The 22,286-nt window shown below is 45.9% G+C and overlaps 1 protein-coding gene across 35 annotated transcripts in view; it reads right to left on the bottom strand.

Moving 5' to 3' along the window:
- Nucleotides 1-22,286, bottom strand: part of LOC135321522 (uncharacterized) — a 196,292-nt gene that overhangs the window by 99,872 nt on the left and 74,134 nt on the right. For 30 of the 35 annotated variants that reach the window (XR_010381358.1, XM_064487056.1, XM_064487072.1 and 27 more), the window contains 3 exons: nucleotides 16,779-17,667; nucleotides 12,118-12,690; nucleotides 10,576-10,745 (listed from right to left, as the gene is read on the bottom strand). The gene's annotated coding sequence lies outside the window, so the exon portion shown is untranslated. Of the gene's footprint in view, nucleotides 1-10,575; nucleotides 10,746-12,117; nucleotides 12,691-16,778; nucleotides 17,668-17,793; nucleotides 17,927-22,286 lie in introns of all 35 variants that reach the window. The other 5 variants (XM_064487052.1, XM_064487075.1, XM_064487076.1 and 2 more) reach the window with 5 other exon arrangements.

The raw sequence follows: 22,286 nt of genomic DNA, 5'->3' as shown, positions 1-22,286 counted from the left end.
CAGGAGGGGAGACTGAGACATGGGATCCCTCCTCCTTGCAATCGGCAGCAAATCTCTCCTAGGCCTCATGTCTTGCACTGTGGCAAAAACGAACAGATCTGTACTAGGCCTATATTCATAAAAGTCGTGTCTGTATTTTTCCGAAAGTAGGTTATCTAAGTATCTTGCAACATACTTCTCAAAATCCAGGAAATCATACGTTTGTTGAAGTACAAAAACACTTATTTACATAATAAAACAGCATGAGCTTTATTCTCTCTATTAAAAAAGTTACATGTCAAATCAATGTTTTGATATTTTAAACCTGTTAACAGTGCAGGAAAAAAGATCAAAATTTTCTTTAATCACAAAAGAGAGAAGCTTATTCCCTGAAAATGATCAATGTGGATGTCAGAATCCAACGAATTTAAATGTCTGAGTGGATGGTTACACGGCAACATGACATCTGAGTTCTAACAATACACATTCTGTGTAAATAATATTCAAGGTCGTCTGCTTAAGGCAATTTAACTAGTCCCTGTCTCACTAGAATGATACAGATTTCATTAAAACTTCATAGTGCACTAAAAAATAAATGAATCCTTGTTACTTTAAGCCATATTCATATATATCATATATATACATATTAAATATGCATCAGTAATAAGCCACCCTGTTTAGTATTCAGAGTCGACCCTTCTAAAATATCTGTCATTGTGACAGCACATTTTTACTAAGCACCTCTTGGGTTCTTTGTATACAAGGCTAGTAACTCTCACAGTCAGACAAGTTAAACGATATTACTCAAATTTCACAAATGAGGAAATGTACTTAAGCCATGAAAACAACTTATATATACATCATCAGGAAAGAAAAGAATAAAGATTTTCTTAAAATATTCACTGACAATCTTTTCTTCCATATTAAGTCTACATAAAACCAATTCAGTCTTTGTAAGTATTTCTGTCAATAAGGGCCACTAGAGAAAAACAATAACATCATCAGAAGTGGTTGGACTTTCAAAGCCCCCTTCTCATTTGCAATATATTTATTTTTAATGTTTTGTTTTTAGTGCTTACAGAGCACTAAAATACATAAAAATTAACTTTTTATGCCACTACCTGAGAATTAAACATCTGTGAAAATGTACAATTTTAATTTATGCCACTCTGTCTCACATTCTCACTGGTGTCTCCCCTTTGAAGGCCTCATCAGGCTGAGATCACTAAAATCGGCAATTTATTGAGTCACAGGAGTTCGGGTAACCACTCAACGGGAGGCTGATTAGAGGAGCAATTAAGAATGCATCCTGTGCAGCCTGGGTTCCAGCACCGAGCTAGCCACCGCCAGCTGCGTGTGATTTGGGACAAGCTGCTCCATCTCTCAATCCCTCAGCTGCAAAAAAGGAGACACTGATACCTACCGTCAAACACCTGCTATGAAGTAAAACATGAGGAAAGTACTTTAGCCTTAGTTAGGTGTCCACTCAGAGCGAGTTTGGTCATTATGATGATGAGGATGGCTGTTAATAAATTGAGCTAGACCAAAAAGGAGAAATCACCTTAAAGTAGAAACATTTTAAGCCAATGAACATTTCCTTTTGGATGGATTGCAGAATATTCTATTCATTTTTTTAATAAACCATGTTTTGTCCATTAATAATAGATTTACAGGTTCATGGACAAGTCTCCAGAAAAAGAATTAGAGGCCTCTAACCTCTGAATACTAAGAAAGTAAATTTTAAAAAAAATCAGGGGGGAGATTATACCTCATTTGGGAGAGTATGTGCTTAGCGTGCATGAGGCCCTCAGTTCAGTCCCCACTAACTCAATTTAAAAATTTTTTTTTTAAGAAATGGAGAATTAAAGCAAAAAGATGGAGGAATACAGAAATTTTTTAGAGACTCATCTCAGATTTAAGATGGGGAAAAAACCATCCATTTCTCAGAGGAAATCTTGAGAACTATGTAAAGTGAATCTGAGATGTCTAGTCTTCTTACATTATTCATGAATTCATATTACCAAGTCTTAAAACTGCCTGATAACCCACAGTTGTGACTCTGATCATAACAGCTGCCAACACGGATCTAGCTCTGGCTAGGAATGCTCTGTTCTGACATCTCTGCCCCTGAGGCCTCACCAGGCTGAGAGCACTAAATTCAGTCATTCATGAGCATCTCGTGTAAGTCCTTCCTTTGTGCTCCTCACTCTCCACTCACCAGCCCCTCTGAGGGAAACACTGTTATCATCATCCCCACCCGCAGATAAGGCCACTGAGGCACAGAGACTAAACCTGCTCCAGGTCATATTGGCATTAAAGGACATCTGTATTTCTGCTGTTTTGCTTTTGACAAAGGAATCTGAGATATCAATTCAAGGGAGACTGTTAAATAATAAAATATGTCAGGTCTTCACCTCAAAGAGCAGATACTATAAATTCCTGATGTAGGATGAGGCTGCCGCCACAAACTGACTCAGCTTGAAATTAATATCCAAGATGAAGCAGCGGATACACGTAAATATTCACGATTGTCAACTCCGCTCACGGGTCTGGGCCCTTCACTGCCTGAACGGGGGTGAATACTCCACCCGTGTCAGGGAGGGAAGCGCGGCTTTTCCAGGTCTCCCCAGGGCTTCACGGGCTATTTCCCCCAACAGACTGTCCTCAACAATTAAAAAGCTCTCAAGATTTTTACACCATGCAAAACTGAAATACATTTCTGCAGATGGAGCACTTTCTCAGGCTTAAACTTATTTTGCCTACACTCAGCAGGGGGGGGTAAAAGAAACAAGACTCTGCAAAGTCTCTGATTCTCACCACTCACACTATTAGAAAGGCCACTGCACAAGATGTCTCTTCAGAGTGCAGGGTGAGAAGAAAATACAGCCACCCCCAACCACAGGCACTCCCAGAGACAGAGCTCAGCAATCTTCTGCACACTCACGGTTGTGCAGCCCTCATCACCATCTATTTCCAGAACACTTCATCACCCCAAAAGAATCCCCCTTTCACTAGCAGTCACTCCCTAACCCCCCTCCACCTAGCCCTTTGCAACCATCACCTGCTCTCCGCCTCTGCATGTGCCTATTCTGGGCATTTCAGATCACTGAAGTCAACCATATGTGGCCGTCTGTGTCTGCTTCCTTTCACTTAACATGCTGTTGTCAAGGCTCGTCCATGTTGAAGTGGTATCAGCATCTCTTTTTTTTTTTGAAAACGTTAAAGTTTATTAGAGGGCTGTAAGTACTATCAAAAAGAGTAGAGTGGAGCATAAGTGATTGTGTTTCAAAGGGAAAAGGGCCGGTTGAGCAGTCAGAGTGGACTTCCTAGAAGAGGTGGCCTTTTTCATTTTCCTCTTTTTCTTTTTTATTCACTCTTACTTCTGAATAATGTTTCACTAAATGGAGATTCTACATTCTGTTCATCCATTCAGCAGCTATGTATGGACGAGGTCCAGAAGGATGAGTGTAAGAGGCGACTTGCAGGGATGGCATTTAAACAAAGGGCAAGATGTGCTTTCAAAAAAAAAGCCAACAAACAGAGGCGCAAGGAAATTCAGTGCGTTTCTGAGCAAAGTGCATGCTTCCTTCAGCAGGACAACCGTGCAGGGCTGGGGCGGATATTGGCAGGAATCACTGCGTGGGAGTCACCTGAGAAGACTCCCCACTGCACGCAGCTCAGCCAATTCTCTTCCCTCATTCTGTATTGTTAGAGCCATGTTTCTAGGTTTCTCTTATTTCAAGTAAAAGCACTTTAACTACATATCTGATCATCTGCATCAGACCATTTTACCTCCAAGGCACAGAAAATTATTCACTAACCGGAGCAGCTCCAGGACATAACCGTGATGGATTAGGGAGTCCTGCAGCATCCCAGCCTGCATGCACAAACCCCACATGTGCCCTGGTGATGTCCGGAAAATTAAACGCATGGAAATATCTCACTGCTGGTACATGACATCTGCCTTCAAATTGCCCCAAACTCATGCTGGCAAAGCACTAGTCAGCCCTCTCACTACAAAAGAAAAAAAAAATGCTAAGAAGGCAAATTAGGCTCTTCCATTGAAAACCAGCAACCATCAATGCCAGTATCTGAGCTGGAATGCTCCTGACTTCTAAAACCACTGCGCCGTTACTTTTCAAATGTGGAAGTCATATATGTATTCCACGTAGATGATATTACAGTAGGATTTTTCTTTTCAAAATTTCCAGTTGCAACATTAGCACAAGAAAGTTTATGGTTCAGCTTTAAAAAATCAATTATCTTCCACTTTCTTAATTTTGAACCTATTATTATTTTATAAATGGAGCTATGCTGCATAATATAAACAAACTGTTTGAATTCTGCAAACAAGACCTTTATGACCTCACTATTTCAGAGCAAACTTTAATGATGTTTTGAGAGGTGGGGCCTGGGGTGCTCACTAACAGCTCTTTAAATACTGAAAAGGATGTGCTATTAAGTAATGCAAAGGCTCTAACTCCACATTAGCTCAGAAACCAAAGAAACTACACCAAAGCCTTACTTTATCAGTTTTAAATTTTGCTATTCTTTGGAATATTAAATTTCTTTAAAGATATGATTTTTTTTTTGAGAAAGACAACAGCTATATTAAATTTCTTCTCATCAAGAAAGCAATCTTTATCAAGAAAAATACCCCATGGAAATCGAAATGACGGGAGGTTTCTAGCTAAGTGAACATGCAGATCTGAACAGAAATCTAAATCCTATCAGATCTCACTCGAACGAACTCAACAAAGTCCTGGGCTACCCTGGAACTTAGCTCTTCTGTTCCAAAAGTTGGCTGAGCTAAGATCATCACACAAGGCAGGGAAGGAGAGAAGAGGAAAGTCCACCTGGCAGCCTCCATCTCTTTTCTTCCAGCCAAAAGTCGCCTCTCGGGCGACCCCGTTAATAAGCCCTCCCCATAAGGAAATCCGGCATCCACACTGCCCCTGCCGTCCCCAAGCAGCCCTGACGCCCCTCTCCCAGCCTGTGAATGGTCTTGTAGTGGCCCCCCCAGTTGGTGGCACCCTCCCCCTCTTCCCTGTTACACACACACACACACAAACACACAGAGCAACGGCAGCCTTCCCAAATCACAAAGTTGATTACATCACCCCACTTCAAACCCTTCAGAGTCTCCCTGGTGGAATTCTAGCCCCGCCCCCGACACTGCTCACCCAGCCTCACCCCAGTTCCCAGGTCCCCAGTGACCTCAGGGACCCCCTGTACTGCTCCTAATTCCCACTTGCTTCCAGGCTCATTTTGATTGTTTCCCAAGGAAGACTTCCCTCCCTCCAACCTCCACAACTTGTTCCTCTATTCCTAGAACATTCTAGGCTAAGTCAACTTCTGACACTGCTAAGCTCACAAGAAGCAAATACATTTTGCTTACTAATGTGGGTCCACACACTCTCCACTAGACACACAGAAGTGCGCGTGTTATGAATAAATGAATGACGGGGTGGGTCTCAAAGGGACAGACAGACCTGCTCTCGCCTTTCCCGACCCTTCTGTCTGTAGAATATCAGAAGCAAAACCAGAAGTACCTTTCCTGATGGTCACTTCCTGCTGACACCCTTCACTGACTCCAGTGTCTGTTCAAATAAAACCCAACGTCTTCCAAAGCCATTCACCCCAGGCTCTCTCCAGGGTCCTCCCAAGCAGAGGAACACTCCACCCTGGACCACACAGGGCACTCTCCCCAGGTCCCCACACCACAAGCCTCCAGGCCTCTGCCCGGGCTGCACCTGCCACCTGAGCCACACTCTTGACTCCTTCTCCTGGCTGACACTTACTCTGTCTTCATGGTTGAATGTAGAGCCCATTTCTTCCAGGAAGTCCTCTCTGATAATGTCCTTTAGGTCTTGGCAGGGCTCCATCTATAGCAACAGTACATGGTGACCAACTGGGTGTTTGCCCACTCCTTTGAAACCACGAACTCTTGGGGGCCACGTGGGAAGGAGTGAGAGGTTACAAGAGGGGTGGGGGAAGCAAAAAGCAAAAATCACAACCCAAGTCCCAAATTCAAGGATTCTTTCTCAGAAAAAAGTATAAACTATTTCACACGTGTGCAATTTGGCTACTATTTTTGTGGCTTGTGGACAGCAAGAGCTTGGTGTTCTAGTCCAAAACCCGGGTTACATGCAAAGAAATGTATATATTCATATCCAAAGGAAACCAGAGCTGTTCAACCACAGTTTGCAGTTAGAATAGAAAGGAACTTTGATAAAGGCAATCTCTCTCTCCCTCTTCTTTCTTTTCTGGCATCATATAATTTTAGAAGTATTTGCGTGACTAAGAGATGGCTACAGCAGGTGATTCTGCACTGGAGTGTTTGGGGCTGAGGAAGCCCACATTACATTCACTGCGTAAATGCAATCACACCAACACACTGATAGGTGCCGTGGTGGTGGAGCTGATGTTTCAAAGCAGGCAACCTTACTCTGTAAGACAACTCAAAATAGAAAGTAAGAATTGCAATGTTCTGTACTGAATTTCATTCGATATATGGGTCATTAACTGATAGAATATCTTCACTAATGTAACCCAAAAATAAATTGTCAACGTCGATTTTCTTCATCTGACCGTTTTATGCTAACTTTGGATATCAAACCCTCACTCCATATGGAAAGCTCAGGCCTACGCTGCAGCAGTTACATCCCGTGGAAGAAAGCCGATCAAGGGAGAACTGGAGAGTTTCCCTTCAGAAGCTGCTAAGTCTGGTTTTGCACCTCTACGTCATTTGAAACCACATCATCATCAAGCAGTAAGACCTTACCTCTGTGGGGTGAAAAGCACTGCGGTGCTTCTGAACCATCAAAGAACACTGAGTTTTGTGAAACTGTCCTGAGGCACTTAAATCGTATTTTTTGTGAAAGGCTCCAAAACTGACCCAATTCACCAATCCAGGTATAACAGAGAGGTACCGGAATTAGTAGAGAGAACATGCCTTTGAAGTCTGACAAGGCCCTGCTTGAATCCTGCTACAGCATTGACTAGCCGCTAAACGGACCAATTCCTTAACCCCTCTGAGAAGTCTTCCCAATCCGCAAAAGGGAGCTGCCATCGCCCACCTGGGAGGCATGGATGAGAATGCAACACGCAAGTAGGTCTGCCGACTGGTACCTGACACGGGGCCAGACTAGCTTCCCTCCGCTGCCCTTCTCCCCCTTTAAACTTGCACAGTTCCCCCTGGTAAGGATGAAACCCCTGGAAAAGACTGCCCGAATCTTCTGTGTATCCCTGAATACATGCATTACCCTTAGGAGGCCAGAAAAACAACTGCCTCCTCCCCAGTCACTATCAATGTTCTTAAGAATCTGGGTATTTTTAACTCTATTTTTCAGGGAGACTATTCCAGAACTTTGCAAGCACCATTCTCCAGGTTGGCTCCCCTCCCAGTGCCCATCTCTTCTCACCTCAGATCCTCTGTCTGATTGCCTTCTGTTCATTGGAAAGCGAGTCCAGTAGGGTGGCGACTCCCAAGGACGCCCTCCCTCCCTCACAGGTGAGTGTGACTACTTTCTCCCCACTCCAACTCCAGCTTCTTAGAAGTCTACCCTCCCGGACCCTGCAGAATCTGCATCTTCCCAAGACACACACGTTGTCACTACCCTCCTTTCAGATTTCTTCCTGGCTGGCACTGCCCAACCCCCAGCCCCTTAAGGATAAATGGCATTAGTCTGAAAATTGCAAATGCCGCAGACTGACACACCAAAGCTGCATGGTCTGGGCTTTCCTCCAACAAAGGCACAGCCCTGCCCCCCTCAGCCTCAGTCTGCAGCTCTCAAGATGATCTAATTCACATGCGCGGCTGTGAACACCAGATAAGAATGACGACTGCCAACGTGTATCTCTAGTCCGGCTCCTTCACCTGAGCCCCATGGCCATAGACCCGAGTGCCTCTTTGAAGTCCTAACTTGGATGACAAATGGCATCTTAAAAATGCCTCATGTCCGCCATTTACTCTGGAATTCGATTCCTGGCAGGTACCTCCCAGACACCCCATTTTAGTAACAGCCCCAGCACCCACCTATGTGTTTGAGGTCACATTCAATTTCCACTGTTCCCTCCCCCAAACCCTGCCCTGGAATCAGTCCTGTTTATATCCGTCACTAAGCCCATCTCAAGTCTGGTTCTGCAGGGACCATGGCCGGAACCCCACAAGCTCACAGCATGGTGCACTGAGTCACAGTCCTCCAAAGGGTGCTCCCTGGAGGGGGAGGCATCTCCTGCCACTGGTCACCTCAGAAGGCACTGTATTCTCAGAAAGGAGGCCCAGGAGAGGGGACTCAACGTTCTACCGTGGTCTGAGTTTTGAAGGGCCCGAGGTGTGCGGGAACTCCTAATTAGCGGACAAACTTGCCAGTAAGCAGACGAGGATGGAGGAACCCAGGCAAGGCTGTTCTCACTCCGACCCCTGGGCTCTCGGGAGCCACGGGAAAGGCCTGTGTCCAGGGCATAGCCCGGCCATCACAGATCCCAGCCTGCATTTGCCAACCCGGACAGACTAGACTCCTTCTACATGCGACATTTACTTCTGATCTGTTCCCCACCCACAATGTGATGGACTCCTTCAGATATTCTCTCCTGTCTGAAGCGAGACAAATTCAGTGAAAAATGAAGTGTCCACATTTGGACCAGAGCATGAAAGGAGAAACAAGGCCTCATGGTCAGCATGATGGTGGTGGCCAAACACTTTCACCGGGTGAGATGAACCATGGTGGGGGTGAGAATCCAAGGTCCTAGGTCGGCCAAAGCATCTTCCTTCACAGTTGACTGGGGTGTTGGAGACTCACTCCCGCAAACTAACGACAAGGCCGACAGTGGTTGACGTCAGCTGCAACAGACACGGAGTCAGCTCTTTACTGCCAACATGGGTTAAAAGTAAAGGCCGGTGCAGGGAGGCCTGCACGGCTGCTGAGGCAAACCACAGACCCGGCTCTGAATGCCCACTGGCTGGAGCAGGGTGGAAGCTACGGTCCCCTTTAGCAGTCCCTATGTCCACCAGATCCAGGTGAGCCAGCTACTTAGGAGAAGGGCATGTTGTCCTGATACTCAGATAAACCAGCCTCGTAAAGGGAACAAAAGAGTGGCATGGATTTTAGACCCACTTCTGCCTCTTTATGAAGGCAAAGTAAAGTAAATGGCAAGGGAAGTAAAATGCAAAAAAAAAAAAAAAAATTAAATAACAAAACGGTGACTGCTTCCTCCAACAGCTGCTCAACCCCGAGCCTACCACTTCCTCACCAGTGACCGCCGGCCAGGCAGCGCCGTCACGCGCGTCACACAGCGACAGCCAGGAACCGAGTGCCAAGCACGTTTGTGTAAAAGAAGGAATGGAGCAAGATGCTGCAGAATTTTACTTTACAAGTTTAAATACTCCATGAAAAACATCCCTCAGCAGCCGCCTAAATGAATTCGCATCTCACTTCTTCAAAACAATCAAATAAATTTAATAAGGGCGCATATGTCACCAAATATAAGGAGGACCAAACTGGTTCCTTAAAGCAAGGATTTTAAGAGGTATCAAACACCAGTGGGTGATGTGCTAAAAAAAAATTAGAAAATAAAAAGATGACACGGATAATACATGGATCAAGGCAGCTGTTAAGTTTTTGCTTTTTAAAGCAATGGAGACAGCACGGAGGGTGATCTAGCTATTTACAATGCAGGGTGTGCACAGCCCACATTTTCAGACGCAACAACATGCTCACAGGGCAGTACAAGAGAAAAAGGAATAAAGAAAAAGGAAAAGAGGAACAAGAGAAAATTAGAAACACACAAGAACCAAAATGACTTTGACAGCAATACAAGAATATACGTGAGTGTGTGAGGCCAGGGACGCGGGGATGGTGAGACCCACACTCACCTCCTGCTCCAGTGAGAGCAGGGCCCTGAGGGGAGCGGCGCTGCCGGGGGACCCCAACGTGGTCAGCGCCCCTAACCAAAACTCCACATACATGGGTCTAGGCAGGTGTTAAGCTACAAATTTTGGTCACATTTCAGGCTGGACAGTTTTACGCACTTCCACCAAGAGTAGCAGGAGAGAATTAGGCTCTGTTCCTGCACCAAAGCATTGTTTAAAAAATTAATGTCTGCGGAATAGTAAAAGCAACAATGGAGTAAAAGTGACTGGAGGAGAACGTGCTTGACCCGAGCTCACTGGCTGCGTTATCTCACTGACGTTAAGATGCTGGCTGAGACCTTACGGTACCAAAACAGACAGACGCACCAGGAGGGAGGTTTAATGCGCTGCTATATTTTGATGCCGGGAGCCATGCCTGGTACACGAGGTTCTGGGTAAACAATGGTGACTGTGTCAACCACTATGGTCTAAGCACATATCCAGCTACTCCTCCAAATCCCAAGGGCAGACTTCAAAAGGCAAAAACAAGCAGGAATTCTCTGGTGGTTCCGCAGACTCAGAGCCAAGCAGTTGCTGAGCAAAAATGTCACCAGTGCCTCCTGTGACAAAAGAGGATTCACTGGCCTGGGGGCTGGGGCAGGGATCCAGGCTTCCACTGCTCACCCACCAGTCTGTCCAGGGGGAGAAGGTGGTCCCTGCTTACGTTGCACCGATGCACTTACCTTGACTGACGCCTGGGGGATCAGCAGGAGGTGACATGTGAGGTGAACGGAGCCAGGCTCGGTGTAGCACGGTGCTGGCAGCTGTGCCCTCAGCAGTTCCCAGGCTCCTAAACCTGACACCTTATCTCCAAGGAGCAGATGGGGAGCGCGGGCATGTAGATCACAGGGCCCTGTGAGGACAAGAACAGATCATGGCCACGACATGCCTTGCCCCTTCATTAAGCATGTCCCGGAGGAACAGAAAATTCATCCAGAGCCCGCTAGGCACCTCACGCAGGTGGGACTCGGGTCCTCTTGCCTATCACTCACAGGGCTGTTCTGGATATTCTTTTTATCAGTTCTCTGGCATCTTCTCCTCCAACTTACCAACAACCAGAAAGTAGAATCTGATCTTAGTTAAGTTCAAGAATCACAGAGCACCGCCTCCACAGCGGGCCCGGCAGCACGTGCCAGGTCGTCCGACCATCACCTGTGGGACCGCCATGAGCCCTCTCCAGACTCAAGGACCGAGGCCGTAGGCCGGGGTTACACAGGTTCCCTCACTCTCCCCAGCAAAGGGGGACCACCTCCCGGCAAAGGCATCTCACCCTCTTCTGCCCGAGGGACAGCACAATAGATACACGGGGAAACAGAGCAGAAGTTGGGGGGTTAGGCAGCCCAGAAGAGCTCGTCTGTAATTCCGAGTCAAAGTGGGGCCGTTGACTTAATCACAGGGACAAAGTGAGGATGAACATTTCTCTGCTCCGTGATACGCCTTTCCCTGCATAAGCAGTTCATTCGGAGGTCCCTGGCGGTGTTTCTGATGTCCTAACATGGCATGCTGCCTGTCGGGCAGGAAGAGAGGGCCTGAGCCGAACAGGTGCTGAGCCTGGGAGGCAGGAGACACTGGCTCCAAGCCAGCTCAACCAGCGTCTCGTTCTGCCTCTCGGGATTCAACATCTCATCTATAAGCAAAGGGATGAGACTGTCCCAGGAAACGCTGCCCAATAGAAATGAAATGAGAGCCATGTAAAGAAAGTTTCCCAGTTGCCACATTTAAAATGGTAAACAAAGAAACAAACCAACAAACAAAAAACAAGTACTAGAAACTGATTTTAAGAACATATCTTACATAATCTACTGTATGTAAAATACTATCATTTTGACATGTAATCAATAGAGGAAGTAACAAGAGAGTTTATATGCTTTTAGTAGACAAGCATCAGCGTCTCATGTGCATTTGAACTACAGCACATCTCAGCTCAGACCAGCATCCTCCCCAGTGCTCCTAGCATCAGTGGCTGTGGCTACTCTATTGAACAGCAACTCCAGGGGTCCCACCAGGGTCCTGGCTGAAAAGCAGGAGTAAGTGCTCTAACACTGTCACTAAAAGAATCTCTCTGAGACAAAGGCGGATTCACTTTTAGATGTCTGTAAACCGGTGGGTTGCACCACCCTCCCCCCTTGGAAACAAGACAGTCAGATTCCGTGCTGATCCCTTTCTGGATGTAGAGAAGAAACCCGGCACACAGCCAGGGTGGACTGGCCTCCAGGTAAACTTACCTGCTGTCTGTGTCCAGTCCCATGAAGTCCTCCTTCTCAAACGGCATGCAGAGGAGTGGGATCTTGTCCCCAGACTTCTCAGGGGCCCCATCCAGCCACTTGGACTTGAGCAAGATGAAGAGTGACTCAGTGAACTCCTCGATCCTCTTCTCCACCACCATGCAGTCCACGTAGTATGAAGGCCACGTCGGTGCGCGGCTGCTTGGCTACCTCCCCATGCAGCACAAAGACAAAGAGCTGAGAGTCATTAAGCGTGATGCCATACAGCTCCTCTGCACGTGGAGCTTCTCGAAGGCCTTGGCTGAGAGGCAGTCGGTAATGGTGACAAGGCCCACAAACATGCGGTGGGTCTGGAAGACGCTCCATCCATTCTTGGGCGCATAGTGGTACCTGTAGTGCGTACAGAGTGCGCCCTGGGAGCTGCACGGGCTGATCTGGCTCACCAAGGAGATTCGCTTATAGATGCAAAAGAAATTCTCCTCTGAGATGATCCCCACTGGTTTGACCACCACGGGAAGAGTCTCATAGTCCTCAGCACACTGCACGTAGTCAGGGATGCTCCTGTAGCAGGCCCTGCCGAGAGGGGAGAGGAGATTGAGGTAAATATTGTACTGTGGGCTTCGGGCGCCTCTGGGTTGCGGTGACCTGGTGTGTACCAGCCAGAAGGCAGGGGATGCCCAAGCAAATCCAGGGGTACATTTTGTCCTTCAGAGCCTGCACATGGCTACCGTAGCTCGGATCAGTTAACCCAGCTTTTGGTCTAGGCTTCCTGCCCCTGCAGAGAAGGGTCATTTCTTGTTTTCTGTTTCAAAGCACTTAGCAAGGCCCTGATGCAAAGTCACTGCTCAAAAATGCGGAATAAAGAAATGAAAAAAGGAACTGCTTTCCGCAACCCCCTTCAGCAGAATATAAAGAAAGGGACAACAGTAGGAGCAAAAGATCTGGATTTCAATTCCAATTTATTTGAACCCCTAAGCTGCAGAATAATGGATAAGAAAACTTGCCTTGGGGAAGAGGGTACAGTTCAGTGGTAGAGCACATGCTTATCATGTACGAGGTCCCAGTACCTCATTTTAATAAATGAAACAAATAAATAAACCTAATTACCCTCCTCAAAAAATACTTTTTAATTCAAAATTCAAAAAACAACTTGCAATTGACACAACATTGTAAACTTGACTACACTTCAATTAAAAAAAAAGAATTCTTGCCTTACAAGAATATATCTGGATTACGGAAGTTTGCAAATGTAAAATGCCTAGGGTACCACCTGCATAAAAAGGGGTGACTACAAATTTACTATCCCTCCTTTATGAGCTATATTTCCTTCGGGGGAGTAATAACCTCTCAGAGCTATTTTTCTCAGATTTAAAAAAAAGTAAATATTACCTGATTCTCAGTACTGCTGAAGAATCAGATAACCCTATGAAAGCATCTGACCCACAGAGGTTACTCAATAAATGTTTGTTGAATGAATGAATAAACAAGCAAAATGAATGCTGCTCCCTGCCACAGACCATCATAATGGTACTGCTTGGAAATCCCAAGCCCACGTTCCACCCGTCTCTACACTAACCATGTGGGTGACCTGGGCAGGCGTGTGTGCTTCTCTAAGCCCCAGTTTAATCGTGAATAGAAATGATGGCAATAACACAAACCTCAAATTGTTAGTGAGTCAGTAATGAATCGTACCCCAACTTTGCAAGATGGAACCGTTAAGGAAAACTGGGAAAAGGGTCCATAGGCCCTCTCCATATTATCTCTTACAACTACATGGGAATCTACATTATATCTCAAAATAAAATTTCTACTTTTTTAAAGAAGCTATTGAGGTTAAATGTGCTCACTGTCTCAAAAAAGGAACACACAGAAAAAATAGGTCAATGCCCAGCACATGAGATACACTCAGTTAACATTCCCACTGAACCCACTGGTCCCTCCAACTTCAGAGCAAGAGGATGGGTCCTCGTGGCAAGAGGCCACTGCACCTGAAGCTAACAAAGCTAATGGTGCTCACTTCCAAGAGCCCCTGTCACCACACTTGTTCTAATTTTCTATTTGTAATATTTTTCCTTTTTATTAAGTAGAAACTCCCAATTGCATAGACTTCACCTGACTAGACATCAAGATGGCAGCCCTTCAAAACCTGACCACAGAGATCATGATGGCAGCCCTTCTTGGTGAAACAATAAAATGAAAAGCAATTTCCACAAGACCTCTGTGTAAATCTACTAGGGAACTTCATCCTGGACTGAGGAAGAGGACTGGGGAGGAGGGGCCAATCTGGGGCATAGAGAACTATGGGCCACCTGTCCCACGATGGACTTTAGACTCAACCATCACCCTCCAGGAAATTTAAAATACACAGCGACATATTGCGATGGGCAAGATTTTTTTTTGTTTTAAATCCCTGAATCCCTTGCAGGTCTTGTTTCTACTGAGACACAAATAGATTATGTGTATAATGTTTCACAAAAGCCTTAAAATATTATCACCCCAACTTGACACATCAAGAAACTGAGGTAGAGAGGTTTGTCACATTGTGCAAGATTAAAGAGAGGCCACGACAGACACCATATTTAAATCCAAGCCCCTGCTCCAGTGCTCACACTAGAAAGTGTGACATACTGCCCCTTTTCCGCCCTCTCCCTGAAATAAATTTCTGAAGAGTATTTTCTGTGCCACCTGGAATCACAATCACATCAATTTTCCACAAAGAGCTATGTCACTCCTTGCAGGAAGTAACAAAATCTAAAGTGTTGGGATGGGAGGAGAGATTTGCATTTTCTGTTTCTCAAAGGAAACATGGCTTTAAAAGAAACTGAAAAGCACTTATCTAGTCTAAGCCCTCATTGTGCAGAGAAAGAAACGGAGGGTCAGAAGAGATGAGGAAAGGGCCTTATTAACAAATATTGCCTCAGCACAGCACCAAGCCAGCACTGGGCACTACTGGGGGAGGATCTGGGAGGCCCAGGAGAATGAGTGTTAGAAAACGCAAAGAGAAGAAGCATACAAGGCCCTGTCTCTACACCACCATACCATGAAATTCCACCAAATTACCCAGTAAGGGGGCAGCCAATAATAAGTTGTGGTAAACAGGTTACAGAAACATGGAAGTCTCAACCATAGTGGAAATTCCAACATTTACTATTTTTTTTCCCAGTTCAAGCATCAACTCAGTGGGCACTCTGTACCAGGGACTACACTAGGCCTGGAGTTCTCCCAAATCCAGATCTCTATTACCACGTGTGCAAACCACATAAAGGCCACCAGAAGAAAAGCGCTCACAGATAACATGGAATTACTGAAACTGAAAGCAGCCAAAGAGCATATATTACTAGGAAAAACGGTGCTGCTACAAATGGACTCATGGACATAGAAAGCAAACTGTGCTTAGCAGGCAGGAAAGGGGAGATTAACAGATACACGTTTATAAATATAAAATAAATGACAAGGACCTACTATATAGCACAGGGAACTATATTCAATTTCTTGTAATGAGTTCTACTAAAAACAATCTAAAACATATGTATATACATATCCATATGTTGATAACTGAATCTCTGCTGTACACCTGAAACTAACATTGTAAATTGACTAAACTTCAATAAAAAGTAAATTAAAAAAATAAGTAAAAATAAAAGCAACGCCATTAAGAAAAAAAAAAAAAAGAATACTGTAATCCCCTTAGATGTATTTGCTGGAGAATCCTGGTTGCAAGCACCAAGTCCACTGGATCACTCCAGCACTGGCTGTCACTCTTTCTGACCATCAAACAGTCACTTGGCTTCACTGAGTTTACTTTTCTCTTCTGTGAAAGGCTACAGTAGCATCTAACGATGTATAGAATCTCATCATTCACAAGCCCAACAATTAGTGAGGACTTCCCATGGGCCAGGCTCTGGAGAGATGAAAAGATACAGTCCCAGATATATTCATGGGTAGAAGAAATTTATGCCATAAAGACAATAATTCTTCCTGTTTTGATACACAGATGCATTGCAATTCTGATTAGAATTCCTACCAGATATTTCATGGAATGTAACAAGTTAATTTATGGTCAGGAATAGGCAAGAAACTTCTTTCGAAACACCACTGGGGAGGGGTGGGTATGTCACTCATTTCCACTGGTCTTTCTAATGTCATGAAAACGTTCTGGAATAATAATTGTTGCACAACTGTGAATATGCTAAAAGTTGCTGAATTGTACCATTTAAATGGATGGACTTCATGGTGTGTGAACAATATCACAATAAAGCTGTTATATGAAAAAATATTTCTTGACAATTATTTTTCCCTCTATACTACTAGTCTTCCCCACGATTTAAGAAAAACAAAAAACCAAAACAAACCAAACCGTGCCAGGAGCTCTTTAGGACTGCAATGTCCCTGGGTCTCCAAGGCCTCTGGTGGTGCTGTTCCTGTTAACGCACCCTAGCTGGGCTGAGCTAGTTAGGGACTGTAACTATCTTTTTAAAATCGACGGTTACACGTTTCACACTGGGAGTGGGAAGGAAGGAGCATGTCACAGCCTCATGCCTTCAGCTCATTTTTAACTGAACCAAGCCCTGCTTTCAACACTGTAATTCCTGGCACTATAAAAACACGTGACATCAACAAGAACCGCCATCATAACACCTGAAAGTGTTCAAGGTACTTACCTGGGGCAGAAACACTGAGGGAGGAGACAAAAGCTCGCTCAGCACTGAGGATCCACTTTCCCGACTCCACCAGAAGCTGGGCTTTACAGCTGGAGGCTCTCAGCCCAGGGAGCAGCGCCCACGCCGCTGAGCTTGTCCTCAGGGAGCAGGAAAGGAAGAGCAGGGCAGCCCCGGGGTTGCGGGGCAGGGAAAGCGGGGGGGCGGTTGGTGGAAACGCGGGCTGCAGCCCCGCTCGGAGGCCAGCCCCAGCCCCAGCCGCCTGCCCCCGTTCGGGTCCGCAGACCGCGCCCGCCCGGGACACAGCCCGCCCAGGGGCGGGGACGGGCCGGCGGCCGAGGAGAGGCAGCCCGGGAGGAGAGGACTCGCGGGCGGGAGAGGGGAAGGGGACGCCAGCCACGGATTGAGGGGAGCCCGGCTGGGTGAGAGGCTGCAGGTGCACACCTGGCCATGGACAGGTGTGGCCGGGGCGCCGGGGTAGGTGGCGCGGGCAGAGGGGTCTGGCCAGAGCAATTCAGCTGAACACAGGCTGACTGGCGCCCTGGGGGGCTGTGACATGCCGACCGCCCTCCCGCAGCCGCCTGACCCCTTTCCTGGGAGCCCCCCAACTTCCACTTCCACAGCCAGAGGCCCCGGCCCCGGGCAGGAGCTAAAGGCCTACCGGTCGACAGAGCTGAGAAGCCTTTGGGGCCGATCCCAGGCTCGGAGCTGGAGCTTCCAACCCGCGGTCCAGCTGGCACCGACTGCCCATGCGCAGGAGGGCCAGCGATCCACTCTGGGTTCTGCGAGAGAAGGTGGGGCAGCGAGGGAGGGAGAAGATGGGAGGGGGAGGAGAGGAGGGGAAAAGTGGAGGGAGACAGATGGACCGGAAGAGCAGAGAAAAGGGATGGATCTGGAGAGGGGAGGGTCGTAGCGGCGATGGAGAGAAAGCTTTACCTCTGGGGGCACCCCGAAGGAGGCGGCAGTCCTGCCTCTGTACCATTCTGTTACCCTTCAAGGCCCACAGCTCATGTTTTACCTCTCTGATCCAGCCCTCCATCCGATGCTTCTGCAGAACCCCTATGGGTATCACACCCGTGGCCCCCACGCGGAGCTGGGTTTTCTGTTCCTCTGGGAACCAAGCACCCGCAGGTGTTGTCGCTCAGAACTACCTTGGAAAGAGTACATATTCCCCTTTTACACGCTGGGACACAGGCAGGTAAGATCTCTGCCTTACCTCCACTGTCCCAGGTGTTGTGCTGGCGGGGAGCGGGAGGTACAAGGTCAGATCCCAAAAGGAGCATACTGCCTGAGTTTTGGTGCATAGTCCCCATCCTTCCTGGGTAAACCACTCCCCACCCTCGGGGAACCATCAAGGGCTCACAGTAGTTCCCTGGGTGTGGGAGAGCTATCCTCATGTAAAGGAAAAGCCCAGCTGGGCTAACAAACTAAGTCACAAATCTAAGTATGATAAGTGTCAGTTTACTGATCTAAATTCTGCTGGGCTAACTCGTAAATCTGAAGTTTAGTGTCAATTTACTGGGCTAACAAGCTAACTCGTAAATCCAACCTCAACAGGTGTCAGTAAAGTGATCTATTACAAGTTGATAAGCTCCAGTGTACAGATTCCTTGCTTTTTGTTGTTTGAGCCTTATTGGGTAATACCCCTTACTTGTAATTAACCCTTTAAAACCTCATGTGCATGTCTTGGAGTTGCTCAGAACTTCGGAGCATAAGCCCCTCTGAGCCCGCCGGCATAATAAATCTGAATACTCCAACCCCCCCAGTGGTGCTTGTTTCTTGGCTGGCCTGTTGTTTCCATAACACTCAGTTCCAGTGCCCTGCTTGCTAGGTAGATAGGAGTGTTACCGAGTCCAAAGTTCATTCTCCTCAGTGCAGGACAGGCCAATAAGTTGGGAGACCATGTGTTAGGGCAAGGAATAGCAAGTCTCTGTAGACCTAGATGGCAAACTAATGTCCTGGAAAACCATCTCCCCAAGTCAGAATTCAGGCTCCTTTCCTACGTGCTTGGTTCTTGCAATCTTCCTGGTGTAGGAATTCCTTGTTGTTAGAATCCTTTGTTCTTGCAGCTATCTGCCTGGGTCAAATCTCTGTAAACCTCCAAAAAAACAAACGTTATTTTCTATTCTGTAATTTGTTATCTTTTTATGAATGAAAAAGTGTTAAATATCCTTAAAGGTCAGAGCCTTCAGAATAGGCTCTCCTGTATATTTCAGGCTCTAAGCAACATTGTTTTACAAGCAAGATGAAGCCTAGGAGACAGAGCATGGGGTTAAAGTCAAATGAAAAAATCTAATATGCAGTCAGATTTGTTCTGTTCTATTACCCGGGCAGAAGCCCCTTGAGGATTTAAATCCCTTTCAGTTAAAAATAACTAAAACATTAAAGGAATTTACATACATAGTTGGGAATGTGCATACCATATCTGGAAAAGCATCCAAAGGATAGTAAACAGTGGCATCTCCAGGGAGGGCTGGAAGAACAGAGGATGAGGGTAAACTTCTTTCACTTGTGTAGTTTTGTGCTCTGTTTGAATTTTTTTAACCATTTGCATGTATTTTTCAGTTAAAAAAATGTGTAATGGAGCAAAGGAGTAATTAGCTCAGCAAATACAGCAGCCATGGAATCACTGAGTAATCACTTTTGACTTAAGCCAGGAAGCATTTATTGACTCTCTCCAATGTGCCCAGTGCTATTTTAAGACTTCTTTTATTATTATTATTTATTATTATTATTACTATTATTATTATTGTTGTTATTTTTATTTTATGAAATAATAACACGGTATCCCCCACCCCTGCCCATGGCTGGTGGGAAACCAACTGAGTTTTTATTGAGTTGTTTTCCAAGGAGTAGAGATGAGTTATAAACTGAACACATCTTCAGGGCAAAACAGGCGGAGTGGTTTTACAGCACGCCAGACAGCTATGAAGGGTTTTCAATAAAGGTGCCCAGAGGCTGAGAGAGAAAGCCTCTAGGGCCCTACAAAAAGCTGCCCAAACTGCCTTCTCCATGGCACTACTGAAGTAGGAAAGAACAAATCTGACTCCATATTTGATCTGTTCCTTTGACTTTAAGAAATCCACCTTAATACGCTCCGGTCTTTTCATGGGTTATGATGTCACAGAAGAGACGGACAGGTCAACAAGGGACCACTCTGCCGTGATCACTGAGCCGGGGAACGGGATGGGCGGCAAGATGTATGACGCAGCCATAGCTGTGCCCGTGCTTCTAGTCAGGTAACCAAAGTCGCCTCGACAAGGTGTCAAATACATGTGCCCACGTCCTCATCACCTGACGTGTATTAAAGAGTAATGGAAACCTATAAAAGTCCAATACCCTTGGTGGGTACACCGTCCAAAGAGCAAAGTCACAGTTTGACAACTGGCCATCCCGGTTCCCTGGGATTCATTCTTGGAGAACCTTAGAAACCACTCCTCTGTCCTTAAGAAGTGCTGCATATTTGTCCTATCTTTGGCTCAGGGATGGAGCATGTTCAAGTGAACTTTAATGTCTGCACAGATTTGACTGTCTTTCTCCAGTTTCACTTGTCCATTCTAAAGAGGCCTGAGCTAAGTCCATCCTCCGTAAGATCTATTCCCTCCAGTGACAGCTCATTGAGCCTGCAATTAAAAGCCAACTGAACAAGACTCTGTCCTCAGCTAAAACGTTCACCCACCCTTCACTGCTTTCTTAATCTCCTCTCCTGGCTAATTGCAACAGACTAACACCTCCCTCTACCAAGCTCCCCAACTATGTCAGTTTTTCTCCCCAAAGAGAAAGTAAGGTCCATAAATGAGGAGTCAACTCCATAGTCACCTCTGAATTCCTAGCATATAGTAATGTTAATAAATAGAACTATGAATATGGCTTCTTTCCTTTAAAACATTTCCGGTTATTTGAATGAGACCTTGGAAGAGAGGTGTTTGCCGTCCAGTATCTTGATCCACAAGACTCTGGAGGCCTTTTTCGGAATGACTACTCACTGATTCATTCAAACCACAGCTTCTCATTCCAGGAGTAGCTGTGCTTCTCTGCCAGGAATTTGTGGTCACTCTCATGCCAGAAGAGCTTTAAAATATATCCTTATTTTGGATTTGTTATTTTTCCCCTCTTCCAACAAAATTGACTTTCCTTACTGTCTTGCCTTGAGGAATAATTTTTTCCTAGTTCACCCTTAAGTAAACCATGCTTCTCGGGATGGGCTTGGCCTTACATATGATCAGTCATCCAACTCCCAGTGTGAGAGGCTTTGGGCTCACCTCCTGCTCTACTGTCAAGGCAAGTGAAACTCAGTACAGGAGCCAACAGGCACCCCAGGGCTTCTAAGGCTCATGTATCACCCAGAACCCCTGCTTTCTGGTTTGTCTTGGCTTCTGAGGATTTCCCCTCACTTTCTTGACAATTAGCTGTGCAGCTTGAAAGATGAGGAAGGAAGGTTTTATTTCTTAATCCGCATTTTAAGAAACTTGTGTAATGAAGGTTTTCACAAGTTTCTACAACCCTCCATTGCCGAGACAGAAAACACACTAGGTATTTTCTATGTTTAGCTATCATGTGTATTTTTTCTTTTGTTTACTTAACTGCAAACAGACATCTTTTAATTAAAAAAAAATTAAGGCCCCAAATAGGATAGAGAAAGGGCATACAAAATTAAAGGGCAAAGACAGAAAAATGATAAGTACTCTACAAAGTTAATATACTACTTACTCTATGGATCAGATCAGCAATTCTCAGTAACAGCTAATTGAAATATGACCATGAGGTAAAAGGTCTCTCTTGTCAGGAGATGGCTAACAGAAAATAGAATTAAATCAACAAACTAAAATTCTAATTCTGGCGAGGTACAGAAGGCTACCAGCAAAATGTGTCATCTTCTAGAAAGGAGGGAGGCTCACCAGCACTTTACTGTGGAGCCTGAGCCCATGGGAGGTCGGTGAAGTGAGCTCTGTAAGTACCCAATTAGCAAAGCGGGTGATGAATAAAGAGACGTGAGCTTTGATGACAGAGATGACACTAATATTCACTTGTCCTGTAAAGTATGTCTTCATGTTTAGTGATCAATACCTCGGCGTCCTCAGGGATTAAGATTATAGGAAAATTCACAGCCTGGGCCCAGACCTCCTCTTTGAGCTCGTGAAACTGAACTTAGATGTCTCAAGGGCAACTCCAACTCCACCTGCAAAGAGCTGACTTCATGGTGCTCCTCCCATAGCCGTCATGCCCAGGGCCCCTGGTTGGGGGGCAAGGTCTCTCTGCCTCTCCCAGCTCAGGCCCATCACTCACAGATGTGACTGTACCCCTCCTTCAGGGCCCAGATTTCCTCATTCACCAAGTCCCACCACCCACACCTGTCCTAACAGATACTCACTGGCACTCACTCAGCACTGACTCTGTGCTGGGTACCATGCTGCACACTGTGCACACGTTATCTCACTGGATCTCCACAGCAGTCCTGGGAGGTCGGTACATCACTTCATTTATTGATTACATAAATTGTTTCTCTTCCTT

This window comes from Camelus dromedarius, chromosome 6 (assembly GCF_036321535.1).
Source record: "Camelus dromedarius isolate mCamDro1 chromosome 6, mCamDro1.pat, whole genome shotgun sequence".
Classification (NCBI taxonomy): Eukaryota; Metazoa; Chordata; class Mammalia; order Artiodactyla; family Camelidae; genus Camelus; species Camelus dromedarius.
The sequence above is the reverse complement of the archived record's forward strand: the minus strand, read 5'-3'. Positions and strand labels throughout refer to the sequence as shown.